Source organism: Callithrix jacchus, chromosome 8 (assembly GCF_049354715.1).
Source record: "Callithrix jacchus isolate 240 chromosome 8, calJac240_pri, whole genome shotgun sequence".
Classification (NCBI taxonomy): domain Eukaryota; kingdom Metazoa; phylum Chordata; class Mammalia; order Primates; family Cebidae; genus Callithrix; species Callithrix jacchus.
The window spans coordinates 109,295,500-109,313,693 of NC_133509.1; the positions used below are offsets into that span (position 1 = coordinate 109,295,500).

Sequence of the window (18,194 nt, forward strand, 5' to 3'; positions counted from 1 at the left end):
TCAGCCCTTGCAATGTAGGTAGGCAGGTAGGCCCAGTCACAGATAAGGACAGAGCCTTAGCTGTGTGGCTAATTAGCATGCTGCCTCTGTCTGGTGGAACAAGGGTGAGGGCACCTTGCTGTAATGGGAGCACAGGGGCTCGGCCCTATACTATTAATTCTCGTAGTGTTTACTCCATCGGATGTTTCTCTTGTTTATTTGCTTATTTGATTATTGCCCATCTCCCCCAGCAGAACGTAAGCACCTTGAAAATCGGGGCTTTTCCCTGACTTGCTCACACCACTATGTTCCCAGCAGGTAGATTTGTTCCTAGCATTATGGGTTCTAAAATGTGTGAAATGAAGGAATGAGTGAAATGGGGTCTCTATCCCTTTCCTGCTGCTCTCCTTTGGGATTTGGTTTTATTGAACCTAATCCCACTTCCTATGTATTTCTCATGGACCATTTTTCTGCATCCTCACCACTATATCAGCATCTGTTCTTCATCTTTGATACTGGAACAGTTTTATTTTTAAGTTTTTGAGATGGAGTCTTACACTGTTGCCTAGGCTGAAGTGCAGTGTGGCATGATCATGGCTCACTGCAACCTCCACCTCCCAGGTTCAAGTGATTCTCCAGCCTCCGCCTCCCACGTAGCTGGGATTACAGGTGCCTGCCGCAATGCCCGGCTAATATTTTGTATTTTTAGTAGAGATGGGGTTTCACTATGTTGGTCAGGCTGGTCTTGAATGCCTGACCTTGTGATCCACCCACCTCGGCCTCCCAAAGTGCTGAAATTACAGGCATGAGCCACTGTGCCTGGTCGCTGAAACCGTTTTCAAACTGACTGCCTCCACTTAGACTATCCTAGTTCTTTCTGATAGAGGCCAGGATGATCCTACTGAAAGTCTGACTCACTGCTGGTTTTCCCATTGCCCTCGGCACAAAATCCTACCTCTGTATTGAGGCCCACCTGATTCTGGCCCCCTACTTTCCTCTCTGGCTTATTTCTCCCCACCAACCCCTCATTCAGACTGATCTTTTCCCTTGCATGCCTTCTCCCTTCCATCAGTGGCATCGTTGAGGCTCTGGACTGAGCCCTTGGGTCTTAAGCCCGGCAACCAATGTAACAATTTAACATTTGGTGGAGGGGTTAGACCTGGCATGTTCCCATCTGGCCTGCAGTAGCCACGTATAGCCAGCAGATGGCAATGGGGTGCAGCAACAGACAAAAGCCTCTGCGTGGGTTCCCAACAGGCAGGTGGCTCTATCTGATTTCCCAACCCCCTGCGTACCTGCCTTACTGCTTTGGCCATCAGAGGGTGGCAGCAACTTCCTGAGAACTACCCCTGTTGGGGTTTTGGATTCTCCTGTTTCCTCTTGCCTGCACTCAAACCAGAGCAAATCCTCTGATGCCTGGAGCAGTATCTCACAGTGGGGTCTAAAAACCACCTGGATTGCAGTCTCTGTGGGAGCCTATTAGGAGTGTGGATTGCAGGGCCACATTCACACCTGCTGATTCCAACCTTAGACATTGGAGAGGCAGTATATGCACATGGATGAGTCACACAACCTTGCTGTGGCTCACTTTTTCCATCTGTAAGATGGGATTACAGTAATGGCTATAAAATAATACCCTGCACATAGTGTTAGAATGCCTGGGAGTCTGACTTCTGTTTTCCAGGAGGGAGTCAGTACCCAAGGATACTCTTGCTCAAAGTTACCCTCCAGGTTAAAGACACTCCTGTCCCAGGACTGAAAGGTGTTTTTGTAGAGGCTAGCACTGAGCCTTGAACTCACAGGCAGAAATTTTAGCTTCTGTTAAAAGAAAGATAAAAAATGACATATCAATACTTACTGATTTGAAAAGGTTTCACAAGTATGGATAAATTATTCTTGTGTAGAAAAGCTGTTTCCTTTCTATTCTCTTTTGAAAGGCAAGGATTCCCAAATAGTGACTGTATTTGCTAAGAATACTTCATGCTGATTTTTGAAATCAACATCTCTTGAACTTATTTGTATTTTTCTTCACCATTTTCTGTCTTTGATGCAGTGTAGAAATTCCAGTGAAATGAATGATGTGTGAATAAAGGAAGAAAACAATGTGAGGTTAACTTTGCATCTTTCAACATTCTGTGCAGCCGTCATCTAACAGCTGCTTCTAACAATCTTTTTTTTTTTTTTTTTGACAAGAAGTTTCGCTTTTGTTGCCCAGGCTGGAGTGCAGTGGCATGATCTTGGCTCACTGCAACCTCTTACTTCTGGGTTCAAGTGATTCTCCTGCCTCAGCCTCCTGAGTAGCTGGGATTACAGGTGTGCACCATCACACCTGGCCAATTTTGTATTTTTAGTAGAGTCAGGGTTTTACCTTGTTGGTCAGGCTGGTCTCAAACTCCTGACCTCGGGTGATCCACCTGCCTTGGCCTCCCAAAGTGCTGGGATTACAGGTGTGAGCCACCGTACCCAGCCTGCTAACAATCTTTTTATTTATTTATGTATTTATTTTTTAAAGATGGGGTTTCACCATGATGGCCAGGCTGGTCTTGAACTCCTGACCTCAGGTGATCCACCCACCTCGGCCTCCCAAAGTGCTAAGATTACAGGCATGCGCCACCGCGCCCAGCCAACAATCTTAAATATAAAAGTTTTATCCTCGCTAGTTTCTAAGGATCATGTCTGCGAGTCAGGATTCCCGATCCAGAGACAATGGCCCTGATGGGATGGAGCCCGAAGGCGTCATCGAGAGTAACCGGAATGAGATTGTTGACAGCTTTGATGACATGAACCTCTCGGAGTCCCTTCTCCGTGGCATCTACGCCTATGGTTTTGAGAAGCCTTCTGCCATCCAGCAGCGAGCCATTCTACCTTGTATCAAGGGTTATGACGTGACTGCTCAAGCCCAATCTGGGACTGGGAAAACGGCCACATTTGCCATATCGATTCTGCAGCAGATTGAGTTAGATCTAAAGGCCACCCAGGCCTTGGTCCTAGCACCCACTCGAGAATTGGCTCAGCAGATACAGAAGGTGGTTATGGCACTAGGAGACTACATGGGTGCCTCCTGTCATGCCTGTATTGGGGGCACCAATGTTCGTGCTGAGGTGCAGAAACTGCAGATGGAAGCTCCCCATATCATCGTGGGAACCCCTGGCCGTGTGTTCGATATGCTTAACCGGAGGTACCTGTCTCCCAAATACATCAAAATGTTTGTACTGGACGAAGCTGATGAAATGTTAAGCCGTGGATTCAAGGACCAGATCTATGACATCTTCCAAAAGCTCAACAGCAACACCCAGGTAGTTTTGCCGTCAGCTACAATGCCTTCTGACGTGCTTGAGGTGACCAAGAAGTTCATGAGGGACCCCATTCGGATTCTTGTCAAGAAGGAAGAGTTGACCTTGGAGGGTATCCGCCAATTCTACATCAATGTGGAACGAGAGGAATGGAAGCTGGACACACTGTGTGACTTGTATGAAACCTTGACCATCACCCAGGCAGTCATCTTCATCAACACCCAAAGGAAGGTGGACTGGCTCACTGAGAAGATGCATGCTCGATATTTCACTGTCTTTGCCATGCATGGAGATATGGACCAAAAGGAACGAGATGTGATCATGAGGGAGTTTCATTCTGGCTCTAGCAGAGTTTTGATTACCACAGACCTGCTGGCCAGAGGCATTGATGTGCAGCAGGTTTCTTTAGTCATCAACTATGACCTTCCCACCAACAGGAAAACTATATCCACAGAATCGGTCGAGGTGGACGGTTTGGCCGTAAGGGAGTGGCTATTAACATGGTGAGAGAAGAAGACAAGCGGAATCTTCGAGAAATAGAGACCTTCAACAACACCTCCATTGAGGAAATGCCCCTCAATGTTGCTGACCTCATCTGAGGGGCTGTCCTGCCACCTAACTCCAGCCAGAGTTCAGTCTTGCGGGGAGGCTGAGGAGTAGCAGGAGGGGGGAGGGAAGGGAGCCAAGGGATGGACATCTTGTCATTTTTTTCTTTGAATAAATGTCACTTTTTGAGGCAAAAGAAGGAACCGTGAACATTTTAGACACCCTTTTCTTTGGGGTAGGCTTTTGCCCCAGGCGCCGGCTCTTCTCCCAAAAAACACTAATCTATTTCCCTAACCTAGTAACCTCCAGATCCCAGAGGCTCTCCTCACCTCAGCTGAGCTCCTTTGAAAATGATTCAAGGGACTGTGTCATTCAGCCTCCTTTGCTGGACCAAATCTGGAGGAAGAACCCTGAAAACCTCTCAGCGAGATTGCTCAGGGGATTGTCCCCAGGTAGGGGGAAGCAGGGGAGAGAAAATGGTAGCCATTTTTACATTGTTGTGTATAGTATTTATTGATTCAGGAAACAAACACAAAATTCTGAATAAAATGACTTGGAAACTGCCAAAAAAAAAAAAAAAAGTTTTATCCTCCTAAAAAGTCCAGTGAAACATTGAATAATTAAAAAAAAATTATCTCTACATTTATCCCCTGGAGGAAGAGGTCTCACATTTTGGTGGAGATCAACATAGAGTTGCTCCTCAAATGTTTCTCTGGAGTCCAGCACTCAGGGTCCAGGACATTGCTGTTGGCTTGTGGGTTCCGAGCAGCCACCTCATATCCCATTTGCCACTCCTGGATGTCCCACTATTGCCTCAATCTCACTGCCTGCCAATCTGGGCTCATCCCCCGATTCCCCTCACACACTCTTGTCTGAGTATTTTTCACCCCGGTTTCTGCAGCATCAGGTTCTTAGTTGAACTGGCCAGAAAGCTGAGCATTATCCTAGAATGTTCTCTCTCCCATACCTCTATCCCAGCAGGACCCTAGAAACGTGGGTTTCTGCTGGGCGTGGTGGCTCACACCTGTAATCCCAGCACTTTGGGAGGCCGAGGCGGGTGAATCATCTGAGGTTGGGAGTTCAACACCAGCCTGACCAACATGGAGAAATTTTAGTCTCTACTAAAAATACAAAATTAGCTAGGTGTGGTGGCACATGCCTGTAATTCCAGCTACTTGGGAGGCTGAAGCAGGAGAATCACTTGAACCTGGGAGGTGGAGGATGTGGTGAGCCAAGAGCACTCCAGCCTGGGCAACAAGAGCAAACCCCGTCTTAAAAAAAAAAAAAGAAAACGAAACAGCATGTTTCACGAGGTTGGACACTACTGGGTAATCACAGGGAAGAGAATTCCATTGGTCCAGCCCATTCCTGTCCCATCCTTTCCCCTGAGTACAGCTTTCATCCCAGGCCACACCTGAGGCTCCTGAACAGCCCAAGTTTTGACCAAGGGCTGTGTCGGCCCTGCTCACAAGGGATCTGGCAGATGTAATAGATTCCTATCTAGCAGCCTCTGAGAGGTTGAGCTCTGTGCTGCGAGCTGAGGAGACAGAGCCATTTGTATTCAACTCTTGTCTTCACAAAGGCCTCAGTTTGCAGCAGCTGTGATATGACACAGAGTGATAGAGGCTTCCATATGGAATGGACAAAAAGTGCAGCAGGCTCACTGGAAGCCTGTACTGGCTGATCTGTGTCTGGTACCTCGTGGCTTATTCTCCGAGAATGAGCCAGCTCTTCTCTGAGAAGTGTTGGCAGCCTGGGAGTCTCTGGGAAATGCCTCAATTGCCCCTCTTGTGACCCTAGTCACTGGTTGTAAAAGACTCATTCCATTTTGGTGGCTGTCACAGGAGGATGGGAAGCTAGGGGACAGGGCTTCTGCCACCAGGCAGTGGTCAGGATGGGGCTGCAAGGCTGAGCAGCAAAGCCCCAAGAGTGTGTGCAGGGGAGCCTGCTCCCGTCCCGGGGCTGTCTGTGCACTTTCATTGACCTGACATTTCACCAGAACCTTCTAGTGTGGTTGCTCCTCCCCAACCCCAGCTAGCCACATCCAGGTTACCTGTAGGGTGTCACTAGTAGGTTACTAAGTCTTCCCATTGCTAGTTTATCTTATGGAAGAAGAGGAGGGAAGGTTTTACATGAGAAGCAGCAGAAACTAGGTTTAATGGCATAAAATTTTTTCCATGTGGCTGGGCGCAGTGGCTCATACCTATAATCCCAGCGTTTTGGGAGGCCAAGTGCAGGCGGATCACAAAGTCAGGAGTTCGAGACAACCCTGGCCAATATGGCGAAACCCTGTCTCTACTAAAAATACAAAAATTAGCTGGGCATGGTAGTGGGATCCTGTAGTCCCAGCTGCTCGGGAGGCTGAGGCAGAAAAATCATTTTAACCTGGGAGGTGGAGGTTGCAGTGAGCTGAGATCACGCCACTGTACTACAGCCTGGGTGACAGAGCCAGACTTGGGTGTCAAAAAAAAAAAAAAAAAATTCCATGAAAAATGATTTTGAAAGTAGCATGAAATCCACTTAACTGGTTCTCTTTGCCAGGCAGAGAGAGCTGGGGGGACAGAGATAGGAGGGCTGCCAGGAGGAGACTGGGCAAGCCGCTGCTCATGTATCACCCTCTGCCTGTGGAGACCATTGGGTTGGCAGAAGGCAGGAAGGCCACAGGGGGTCGTCACCACTGCCTCACCCTGCTCCAGACTGCAGCTCCCAGGGCCGGGAGGAGAAGTGCAGGATGTGGGGGTCAGGGAGGTATTTGGGGAGCATCCAGGCTTCTTAGCTTTAGGTTCCCTTTCCTTCACCTGCCTCCCCACCCCTCACAGCCCATCCTGGCTCAGAGGGGTGCCTCTGAAGTGTTGCATCTTACAGGTGTTGAAAGTCAAGGTCAGTTTTTAGGCTCCTTAACTGGGCAGAGTTATCTATTGTCACGTAAATTAGAATTGGGAGGCTGGGCTGGGCATGGTGGCTCATGCCTGTAATCCCAGCACATTGGGAGGCTGAGGTGGGCAGATCACCTAAGGTCAGGAGTTTGAGACCAGCGTGGCCAACATGACAAAACCCCGTCTCTACTAAAAATACAAAAATTAGTTGGGTGTGGTGGCGGGTGCCTGAAATCCCAGTTACTTGGGAGGCTGAGGCAGGAGAATCGCTTGAACCTTGGGAGGCGGAGGTTGCAGTGAGCCGAGATTGCACCACTGCACTCCAGCCTGGACAATAGCGTGAGACTCCATCTCAGAAAAAAAAAACTGGGGCACAGTGGCTCATGCTTGTAATCTTAGTGCTGAGGCAGGCAGAAGATCACTTAGTGCTGAGGCTGAGGCAGGAAGATCACGTGAGGCTGGGAGTTCAAGGCTGCAGTGAGCTATGATTGAGCCGCTGCACTCTAGCCTGTGTTACAGAGTGAGATCTTGTGTCTAAAAATAAGAAAAAAAAGAAAAAGGCCAGGCGCAGTGGCTCACACCTGTAATCCCAGCACTTTGGGAGGCCGAGGCAAGTGGATCACGAAATCAGGAGTTCAAGACCAGCCTGGCCAATATGGTTAAACGCTGTCTCTACTAGAAATACAAAAATTAGCTGAGGTGGCCTGCACCTGTAATCCCAGCTACTCGGGAGGCTGAGGCAGAAGAACCGCTTGAACCTGGGAGACAGAGGGTGCAGCGAGCAGAGATCACGCCACTTCATTCCAGCCTGGGCCACAGAGCAAGACTCTATATCAAACAAAAACAAAAACAAAAAAGAAAACAACAAAAAAAGCAAAAGCAAAAAAGAGTTGGGGCACAACAAGGGGGCATAACTGGGTTGCATGGCAGTGTCCAGTACAGGGGCCGATGGCTGCTGGGTCCACTGATCCTCAGAGCTCATCTTCGTGGAGACGGAAAGAGCCAGGTATCTTTGACATGTTTGTTTAAATAGAGACAGACAGAAAGAGCTAGGGGGACAGAGATAGGAGAGCAGCCTCCCTGTGTTGTCCGGGCTCCTCTCAAACCCCTGGGCCCAAACAGTCCTTCCACCTTAGCCTCCCAAAGTGCTGGGATTACAGGCATGAGCCACCACACCTGGCCAAGATATTTCTAAACATCTCTAGAATCTGCCTACTTCTCTCTATTTCCAGCATCACATGTTACACTGCAGTATACTCCCAGCCAATCTTCCCCACATACATTCTAATCTGTTCTTCACATTGCAACCAGGGCGGCACTGTCGAAACATAAATCTAGAGTTTTTTTTTTTTTTTTTTTGAGATGAAGTTTCGCTCTTGTTACCCAGGCTGGAGTGCAATGGCGCAATCTCGGCTCAACACAACCTCCGCCTCCTGGGTTCAGGCAATTCTCCGGCCTCAGCCTCCTGAGTAGCTGGGATTACAGGCACGCGCCACCATGCCCAGCTAATTTTTTGTATTTTTAGTAGAGACGGGGTTTCACCATGTTGACCAGGATGGTCTCGATCTCTTGACCTCGTGATCCACCTGCCTTGGCCTCCCAAAGTGCTGGGATTACAGGCTTGAGCCACCACACCTGGCACATAAATCTAAAGTTACTTCCCTTGCTTCAAATCCTTCAATGCCATTCCTTTTTTCTCAGTAAAATAATGTCAAAATAGTCACTTTGCAATGGGAAAACCTGGCAGATGCCAATGAAACGAAGTGATTGAGGTTAACAATGCCAGTACTAAGATAACTTCTGTGCAATTTGTGCCATAAATTTACAACCTTGATCTAATCCTGAGAAAATGTCGGACAAGCAAAAAGCCGAAGACGTTCTACATCATAACTGACCAGTACTCTTAAAATATGTCAAGGCTGTGAGGCAAACCTGAGGAACTGACATAGAGTGGAGGAGATGAGGGAGACAGAAACTAAATGCAATGTGGACTCTGGATTGGATCCTGTACCAGGAAAAAGACACTGGGGGAAAACCGGTGAAATGTGACTAAGCATGGTAGTTTGGTTAGTAACGTTGTACTGTTATTTTCCTGGTTCTGATTATTTTATGATACTTATTTGAGTTTTAACATGAGGGGAAGTTGTGTAAGGATACATGAGCATTCTCTACTGTTTTTGCAACTTTTCTATAGGTTTAAATGTTTTCAAAATGATTTTATTTTATTATTTTATTTATTTATTTTTTGAGATGGAGTCTTGCTCTGTTTTCCAGACTGGAGTGAAGTGATGTGATCTCAGTCTCCCAGGTTCCAGTGACTCTCCTGCCTCAGCCTCCCGAGCAGCTGGGATTACAGGTGTGTGCCACCATGCTCAGCTAATGTTTTTGTATTTTTAGTAGAGATGGTTTTACCATGTTGGCCAGGCTGGTCTCAAACTCCTGACCTCGGTGATCCGCCTGCCTCAGCCTCCCAAAGTGCTGAGATTACAGGTGTGAGCCACTGTGCCTGGCCTTTTTTTTTTTTTTGTATTGTCTGTAGAGATGAGGTTTCACCATATTGACCAGGCTGGTCTCTAATTGTTGACCTCAAGTGATCCACCTGCCTCCCAAAGTGCTGGGATTACAGGCATGAGCCACTGCACCTGGCCTTATTTCAAAATAAAAAGGTTAAAAAGATAATCCTTGACATGGCCTTGAAGATGGTATTTTCTAGCCCCTGCCTGCCTCTCTGCCCCACAGTCTCCAATCACTCCCCCTGTTCTGGAGCTGTACTACCCTTCCTTACAGTCTGGCCTCTCAGAGTGAACCCTCAGAGGTCAACAAAGCACCCATTCTAGGAAGCCTTCCCTCCCTCCCTCCCTCCCTTCCTTCCTTCCTCCCTTCCTTCCTTCCTTCCTTCCCTCCTTCCTTCCCTCCTTCCTTCTGGGACTCCCTCCCTCCCTTCCTTCCTCCCTTTCTTCCTTTCTTCATGGGTCAAGCCTCGTCATTACAGGTTCTCATAGTTCTCCGTCAGAACCCTCCATGAAGTTATCATCAACACTGTAAGACAGTGGTTCTTAGCCTTGGCTGAATATTAGAATCACCTGCAGAATGTTAAAAACTTCTGGTGCCAGCCAGGCACTTTGGGAGGCCAAGGTAGGCGGATCATGAAGTAAGGAGTTCGAGAACAGCTTGGCCAACATAGTGAAACTCTATCTCTACTAAAAATACAAAAAATTAGCCAGGCATGGTGGCAGGCGCCAGTAATCCCAGCTACTTGGGAGGCTGAGGCAGTAGAATCACCTGAACCTGGGAGGCAGAGGTTGCAGTGAGCCGAGATTGTGCTATTGCACTCTAGCCTGGGCAACAGAGCGAGACTTTGTCTCAAAAACAAAATAGAATAAAACAAAAACTTCTGGTGCCTCAGATGGGAGGGTGAATTGGTACACTCACGTTGGAAAATTGTCTGGCAATATCTATTAAAGATATTTTAGCAGATGAACATATACATCCCCTATGACCTTAGAATCTATTCCTAAATACAGTTATCTGACATGTAATGTTTCTATCAATGATAGCTCATTTACACAACAGTGACCCCATAACATTATAATTGAGCTGAAACATTCCTATCTTTTGGTGATGTGGCAGCGGTCTTAAAGTCATTGTAGGTCATGTGCAGTGGCTCATGCCTGTAATCCCAGCACTCTGGGAGGCCGAGATGGGTGGATCACCTGAGGCCAGGAGTTCCAGACCAGACTGACCAACATGGTGAAAGCCCATCTCTACTAAAAATACAAAAAAAAAAAAAAAATTAGCTGGGCATGGTGGCGGGTGCCTGTAATCCCAGGTACTTGGGAGACTGAGGCAGGCGGATCACGAGGTCAGGAGTTTGAGACTAGCCTGGCCAACACAGTGTAACCCCATCTCTACTAAAAATACAAAAAAAAAATTAGCCAGGCATGGTGGTGGATGTCTGTAATTCCAGCAACTTGGGAGGCTGAGGCAGGAGAATTGCTTGAATCCAGGAGGTGGTGGTTGCCGTGAGCCAAGATCATGCCACTGCACTCCAGCCTGGGCAACAGAGCGAGACTCCACATTAAAAAAAAAAAAAAAAGAAAGAAAGAAAATGATGGTAACAACCCCAGAGAGGCTGCTGTGAGGATTAAATGGAAACACTGCTTGTGAAATTCTTAGCACAGGTCTAATAATAAAATGCTCAGTAAACAGTGCTGCTATTCAGTTATTCTCTTCCCTACTCACCATCTTTCTACAGAGATTTAAAGAATTCATCCATCTGTCCCATCAATTAATTCATTCACTCAATGACTTGTTAAATAATTTGTTATTTCAGCTGGGCATGGTGGCTCACACCTGTAATCCCAGCACTTTGGGAAGCTGAGGCAGGTGGCTCATGAGGTCAGCAGATCAAGACCGTCCTGGCCAACATGGTGAAACCCCATCTCTACTAAAAATATAACAATTAGCCAGCATGGCAATGTGCACCTGTAGTCCCAGCTACTTGGGAGGCTGAGGCAGGAGAACTGCTTGAACCCAGGAGGCGGAGGCTACAGCGAGGTGAGATTGTGCCACTGCACTCCAGCCTGGGCAACAGAGCAAGGCTCCATCTCATTCATTCAACAGATATTTGAGCTCTTACTATGTGTGATGTTCCAGGCTAGCCTCAGGAATACAATGATGTCTACAGACTGAACTCTAGACTTTAGAGTGTGAGGGCTGAAGCTCAAAAGGCTTCTCATTGGCTGGGTGTGGTGGCTTACACCTGTAATCCCAGCACTTTGGGAGGCTGAGATGGGTGGATCGCCTGAGGTCAGGAGTTCAAGACCAGCCTGACCAATATGGCGAAACCCCGTGACTACTAAAAATACAAAAATTAGCCAGGTATGGTGGCTTACACCTGTATTTCTAGCTATTCAGAAAGCTGAGGCAGGAGAATTGCTTGAACCCAAGAGGCAGAGGTTGCAGTGAGCCGAGATCCCACCACTGCACTCCAGCCTGGGCAACAGAGTGAGACTCCATCTCAAAAAAAAAAAAAAGGCTTCTCATTTATTCTACAATACAACAAACACCTACTGTATTCACTATACACAAAGGCCTTAAATCCAACTGCTGCTAGTCCTACTTTCATGACATCATCTCTCCCAGCTTCTTTTATTTTCTCTTTTTGAGACAGGTCTTGTTCTGCCACCCAGGCTGGAATGCAGTGGTGCAATCTTAGCTCACTGCAGCCTCAAAATCCTGGGTTCAATTGATCTTCCCGCCTCAACCTCCCAAATAGCTGGGACTACAGGCACATGAGCCACCATGCTCAGTGAACTTTTTTTCTTTTTCTTTTTTTTGAGATGGAGTCTCACTGTCACCCAGGCTGGAATGCAATGGTGCAGTCTTGGCTCACTACAACCTCCGCCTCCTGGGTTCAACCGATTCTCTTGCCTCAGCGTCCCGAGTATCTGGGATTACAGGTGGTCGCCACCATGCCTGGCTAATTTTTGTTTGTTTTTTTTTTTTTTGAGACAGAGTTTCTCTGTTGTTACCCAGACTGGGGTGCAATGGCGCGATCTCGGCTCACTGCAACCTCCGCCTTCTGGGTTCAAGCAATTCTCCTGCCTCAGCCTCCCGAGTAGCTGGCACTATAGGTTCACACCACCATGCCCAGCTAATTTTTGTATTTTTTAGTAGAGACGGGGTTTCACCTTGTTAACCAGGATGGTCTCAATCTCTTGACCTCGTGATCCACCCGCCTCGGCCTCCCAGAGTGCTGGGATTATAGGCGTGAGCCACTGCGCCTGGCCTAATTTTTGTATTTTTAGTAGAGATGGGGTTTCACCATGTTGGCCAGGCTGGTCTTGAACTCCTGACCTTGTGATCTGCCCTCCTCAGCCTTCCAAAGTGCTGGGATCATAGGTGTGAGCCACTGCGCCCAGCAGATATTTTTTTTTCTTGTTTTTTATAGAGACAATGGCTCACTATTTTTCCCAGGTTGGTCTCGAACTCCTGAGCACAAGTGATCTGCCTGCCTTTGTCTCCCAAAGCGTTGGGATTACAGGTATGAGCCACTGGCCCTGGCCTGATTTTTATTTTTAGATACAGCATCTTACTTGGTCTCCCAGGCTGGAGCACAGTGGTGCAATCAAAACTCCTGGGCTCAAGTGATACTCCTGCCTCAGCCTTCTTCTTATTTTAGAGTATACCCTACATATAACTTGTGTTTACTGCATCTCCTGATTGCACCATTTTCTCTGTGTTTGATTTGATCTTGTACTGTTTTGATTGATGGCCCCTAAACATACAAAATTCATAGCTAATGTTGTCAAGAAGAGGCCACATCGAGTGATTGACCTAGAAGCAAAATTAAAAGTGAATGGCCAGGTTCGGTAGCTCACGCCTGTAATCCCAGCACTTTGGGAGGCCAAGGCGGGCAGATCACAAGGTCAGGTGTTCAAGAGCAGCTTGGCCAACATAGTGAAACCCCATCTCTACTAAAAGTAAAAAAATTGCTGGGCGTGATGGCTCAAGCCTGTAATCCCAACACTTTGGGAGGCCGAGGCGGGTGGATCACAAGGTCAAGAGATCGAGACCTTCTTGGTCAACATGGTGAAACGCCGTCTCTACTAAAAATACAAAAAATTAGCTGGGCATGGTGGCACATGCCTGTAATCCCAGCTACTCAGGAGGCTGAGGCAGGAGAATTGCCTGAACCCAGGAGGCGGAGGTTGTGTTGAGCCGAGATCGCACCATTGCACTCCAGCCTGGGTAACAAGAGCGAAACTCCGTCCCAAAAAAAAAAAAAAGTAAAAAAATTAGCTGGGCGTGATGGCGGGCACCTGTAATCCCAGGTACTCTGGAGGCTGAGGCAGGAGAATGGCTTGAACCTGGAAGGTGGAGGTTGCAGTAAGCTGAGATCGCACTACTGTAACCCAGCCCAGGCAACTGTGCAAGCCTTCACCTCAAAACCAAAAAGCGATTAAGGACTATGAAGGTGGTAAATTAGCGATGGCTATTGCTCGCCAGGCAGGCAGGTCCATCTCACCATAGCTGTGATTTTGAAGAACAAGAACAAAATGAAGAAAACTGTTAAAGGATCTGCTTCCTTGAAGGCAATGAAAGCACAACAATGAGGGAAGGGTCTAAACCTGATCTGGATACATTTCTAATGACCTGGATTGAAGACCAGACGCAGAAGCATATCCCTCTCAGCCCCATGACAATTACTGACAAAGCAAAAAGTTTGTGATGTTGAAAGGAAAGACTGGATCCAATTACAGTGTCGAATTTACTGCGGGCTCAGGGTGGCTTAAACTATTCAGGAATTGTTATTCATTACATAATGTGAAAGTGACTGGTGAGTCTGTAAGTGCTGATGTGAAGGCAGCTGAAGAATTTTTGGAAACTCTAGATAAGCTGATTGTGAGGAAAATTACTTGCAGGAGCAAATCTTTAATATGGATGAAACCTTCTATTCTGAAAATGGATGCCTGAAAGTACCTTCATTTATAAAGAGGCCAAGTTAATGTCAGGTTTCAAGGCTTTTAAGGACAGAGTAACAGTCTGGTTTGAGAGCAATGTTGCAGGTTACAAACTGAACCCTTTGTGATCTGGACGAGCGAGAACTCTGGGGCCTTCCAGTTTATCAATAAATGCATGCTGAGGCCTGGCAAGGTGGCCCACACCTGTATATAATCCCAGTACTTTGAAAGGTAGGCAGGAGGAGCTCTTGAGCCTAGGAGTTCAGGGCTGCAGTGAGCAGTGATCAGGCCACTGGATTCCAGCCTGGGTGACAGAGTGAGATCCTGCCTTTTTTTTTTTCTTGAGACAGAGTCTTGCTCTGTTGTCCAGGCTGGAGTGCAATGGCATGATTTTGGCTCACTGCAACCTTCGCCCTCAGGGTTTAAGAGATTCTCCTGCCTCAGTTTCCCGAGTAGCTGGGATTACAGGTGCCTGTCACCACACCCAGCTGATTTTTTTTTTTTTTTGGTAGAGATTGGTTTTACCATGCTGGCCAGGCTGGTGTCAAACTTCCAACCTCAGGTGATCCGCCCACCTTGGTCTCCCAAAGTGCTGGGATTACAGGTGTGAGCCACCATGCCCAGCCCGAGATCCTGTCTTTTAAAAAAACAAATGATTCTAAGCCTAACCCTCATCCTCACTCTCACCCATACCCTAACCCTAACTTCAACCCTAACCTTCACCCTCACCCTATCCCTAAAAAAAAAAAAAAAAAAAACCGAAAAACCCAAACCAAAACAAACAAACAAAAGAGCGCACACTGCCAGGAGCAATAAGAAGTCACGGTGTGACCCAGTCCCGCTTCCAAGGTGCACTCCTGAATTGCTGAGCCAGCACAGTGGAGAAGTATTGTTTGGAGAAGAATGTACCTTCCAAGATTTTGCTTATTGTTGATAATGCTCCCACATATCTGCCTTTTATTGGTGATCTTCATCCCAATATCAAAGTGGCGTTTCTGCCTCCTAATAATACCACTCTTTGATCCAACCAGTGACTCGAGGAGTGGTAGCAGCTTTTAATGTCTACTACTGTATTAGTCCGTTTTCACACTGATAAAGACATACCTGAGACTGGGTAATTTATAAAGAAAAAGAGGTTTAATGGACTCACAGTTCCACGTGGCTGGGGAGGCCTCACAATCATGGTGGAAGATGAAAGTCACATTTTACATGACAGGAGACAAGAGAGAATGTGAACCAAAAGGGGTTTCCCCTTATAAAATCATCAGATCTTTTTTTTTTTTTTTCAGACTGAGTCTCACTCTGTCGCCCAGGCTGGAGTGCAGTGGTGTGATCTCGGCTCACTGCAACCTCCACCTCCTGGGTTCAAGCAATTTTCCTGCTTCAGCCTCCCGACTAGCTGAGATTACAGGTGCCCACCACCACGCCCGGCTAATTTTTGTATTTTTATAAGAGACTGGGTTTCTCCATGTTGATCTCGAACTCCTGACCTCAAGTGATCTGCCTGCTTTGGCCTCAAAGTGCTGAGATTACAGGCATGAGCCACCGTGTCCTGCCCCATCAGATCTTGGGAGATTTATTCACTACCATGTGTATCGGAGAAACTGCCCCCATGATTCAATTATCTCCCACCAAGTTCCTCCCATGACACATGGGAATTATGGGAGCTACAATTCAAGATGAAATTTGGGTGGAGCTACAGCCAAACTATATCAACTACCCAAGGAAGACCTTTACCTAGGCTATTACCGCAACTGAGAGATACACTCAGAAGGCACCGATTGCAACATTTATGACTCCATCAAGGACCTTGCTTGGGATTGGGGTAATGTCATCAAGGCCTGTCTGCATGGCACCTGGAAAAAGAAACTGACTAGGTTTGTTCATGACTTCAAAGGATTTGCCAAGGATAAGAATGTTGCAAAAATCAACGTGGCTGTGGTTGGAGATGGCAAACAACTTTCACCTCGGTGTGGATGAGGGTGCCACTGGGGAGGTCCCAGAGGTGATTCCTAAGGAACCGATTGATGAAGTGTTATTGGAACTAGAACAGGAACACATAGCTGAAGAACAGGCAAGAGAAAAGGAAACTGCAGGAGAAGAAAAAGAACTTGCAAGAAAAAGAACTTCCAAGAAAACTCACAGAGAAGAGTTTTCACAGTGAAAAATTCACAGTGAAGAGTTTAGCAGAAGCTTTTACAGACCTTAACAAGCTCCTTAAAAATCTTGGAAACATGGCCCCCTGGTAATGAAAGGTTTTCCTTAATAGAGAGGAATGTTTATGGTGCATTAGCTGCTTATGAGAAAATCTGTGATGAAAAAAGAAACAGGGCCGGGTGCAGTGGCTCACACCTGTAATCCCAGCACTTTGGGAGGCCGATGTAGGAGGATTGCTTGAGTCCAGGAGTTCAAGAGCCTGGACAACCCAGTGAGAACCTATCTGTACAAAAAAATAAAAAGATTAGCTGAGCATGGTGGCACATGCCTGGAGTTTCAGCTACTTGGCAGGCTAAGGTGGGAGGATCACTTGAACCCAGGAGATTGAGGCTGCAGTGAGCTATGATTGTTCCACTGCCCCTCAGCCTGGGTAACAGAGTGAGAACCTGTGTCCAAAAAAAAGGAAAAGAAAAGAAAAGGAAAGAGAAACAAACCAAGCAAAACCACCATGTATTTCAGGCAGGTCCTTTAGAAAGTATTCCAGAATAAGACGTTGTTACTCTAGGAGATGACAGCCCCATGTTACTGCCCCTAGAGACCTCCAGTGGGATGAGATGTGACAGTGGAAGGTGGGAGACAGTGATGTTGATGATCCTGACCCTGTGTAGGCCTAGGCTAGGGTGTATGTTTGTGTCTGTTTTTAACATAAACAGTTTAAAATTTAAAAAAATTAATTATTTATTTATTCATTCATTCATTTTTGAGATGAAGTCTCACTCTGTTGCCCCAGCTGAAGTGTAGTGGCATAATCTCAGCTCACTGCAGTCTCCACCTCCTGGGTTCACATGGTTCTGCCTCAGCCTCCTGAGTAGCTGGGACTACAAGTGCCTGCCACCATGCCTGGCTAATTTTTGTATTTTTAGTAGAGACGAGGTTTCACTGTATTGGCCAGGCTAGTCTTGAACTCCTGGCCTCGAGTGATCCACTTGCCTTGGCCTCCCAAAGTGCTGGGATTACAGGCACTGCACCCAGTCCAAAAAATAATTTTAAACAGAAAAAAAAAAAGTGGCTGGGCATGGTGGCTCATGCCTGTAATCCCAGCACTTTGGGAGATCGAGGTGGGTAAATCATGAGGTCAGGAATTTGAGACCAGCCTGGCCAACATAGTGAAATCCCATCTCTACTAAAAACACAAAAAATCAGCTGGGTGTAGTGGCGGGCACCTGTAATCCCAGCTACTGGTGAGGCTGAGGCAGGAGAATTGCTTGAACCTGGGAGGCGAAGGCTGAAGTGAGCCGAGATTGTGCTACTTCACTCCAGCCTGGGTGACAGAGCGAGACTCCGTCTCTATTAAGTGGAAGACATAATTAACAGCGCCTGGAGGAGGGAGGCAGCTTCTGAATGAAGAGGAGGAGGAAGAATTCCTGAGAGGAAAAGCCTGCTTAGAGTCAAAAACACCCAGAACAAAGGGAAGGAGATAATTGGCTCTTGGGAAACAGGGCGAGTGGGCCAAGGATGAGGCCAGAGCGGGCGTGAAGGGCTCGTGAGGAATTTCGGCCACATCCTGTACGCCACAGTGAGCTGTGTTGGTAGGTGTAACCTGGGGTGGCCCTCAGGGGCTCTGACCCACCCTGAAGTTGTGTATAAAATTGTGTGTGCAGGAGTGCATTTTCCTCAGGGAGAGTCCTCCGCTGCCATCATTCTCAAAGGGGTCGGGGGCCCCAAGAGGGTAAGAGGTCAGTTGTTAACCGAGCGGGTTATTGCTGTTCTCTCCAGGCCCCCTGGGTTCCCCTCCTCTTCACCACTCAGTTCTAGTGGGACTCGGCTCCGCTTCTCAGCATCGTGCTGGTTCCAGGTCACCTTTGCTCCCTGAGCCA

The 18,194-nt window shown here is 47.3% G+C and overlaps 1 pseudogene; it reads left to right on the forward strand.

The window, feature by feature from the left end:
• The first annotated feature begins 2,634 nt into the window (after positions 1-2,634).
• Positions 2,635-4,014, forward strand: LOC100414675 (eukaryotic initiation factor 4A-I pseudogene; annotated as a pseudogene).
• The last annotated feature ends 14,180 nt before the right edge of the window (positions 4,015-18,194 follow it).